Raw genomic sequence first — 1,132 nt, 5'->3', positions numbered from 1 at the left:
CTAACGGGTGGGAGAAATCTTTGTTCAATTGTTCAATTAAGCCAGGGCAAAGGTGTGTCCCTGGTAATGGACACCACCAAGGGAGCCCAGGTAAGGTCACAGGTTCGCATCACACATCACATTTGCATGTCCTTGGTTACTTATTTGTTTTTCTTGATGTGAAACATCTCATCGAAATAAACTATACAGCCTTGTTTAGAAGTCACACCTCAATTACATTTAATTACTATTGCTGTAAAATGGATGGTGACTTCTACTAAATTTAATTACTTCCCTCTGCAGACAGTGAAGGCCAATGGCCAAGGTATCTGCCAGGCTGGTTGATAAGAGGCACAGTCAGGGCAGCCACATGATGCTACAGGTGAGGGAAAGGAGCCCATGGGAGATGACAACCTGTGCAGAGAGCACAAAGCCTGCCCAGGCACCATAGCCCAGCACAAAGCTGCAGAGGCAAGAAGAGTTCTCAGCATCCCACCATGAGATAGCTGGGAAACCAACAGCAAATCCACCTGAACAGCATCCATGAGGAGCCAGGGGTTCTGCTCCTTCCCAAACCCTCTGAAACCTTTTATGCCTGCAGGAGCAGCCTCGGAAACCCACACTAGATGGCATCTGCATAGCACTTCCCATGTAAAGCTCATAAAATTCATCTTATTCTACCCCTCACCATGGGCAGGGACAGCTTCCACTATCCCAGGTTGTTCCAAGCCCTGTCCAACCTGGCTTTGGACACTTCCAGAGATGGGGCAGCCACAGCTGCTCTGGGCACCCTGTGCCACACCACCCTTGCAGGCAAGAATTCCTTCCTAATACCAGGTCCTTCATCACTACTTTGGTCCTCCAAGCAGAAGCCTACCTCGAGAGCTTCCCCTCCACCAGCTTCACTTTCAACACTGAAAATAAAATGAGAGAAAGGAGAAGAGCCATCACATTGCAGCCAAGAATTAGTGGTGTATTTACCCAAAAATACAATACCCTGAGGTGAAGACAAGGTGCGCTCTCAATCCTGGGCAGGCAGGTCATGAAAGCCTCCATCAACCCATGACATGCTGGAAGAGTTTTTCCTAAGTAAAACACTGTCCCCTTCCTGCAAGGGCCATCTCCTTCTGGAGCCATGAGTTTTGCCATGCAG

This window comes from Geospiza fortis, unplaced genomic scaffold, assembly GCF_000277835.1.
Source record: "Geospiza fortis unplaced genomic scaffold, GeoFor_1.0 scaffold55, whole genome shotgun sequence".
In the NCBI taxonomy this organism is placed as follows: domain Eukaryota; kingdom Metazoa; phylum Chordata; class Aves; order Passeriformes; family Thraupidae; genus Geospiza; species Geospiza fortis.
This window is presented reverse-complemented; position numbering follows the sequence as displayed.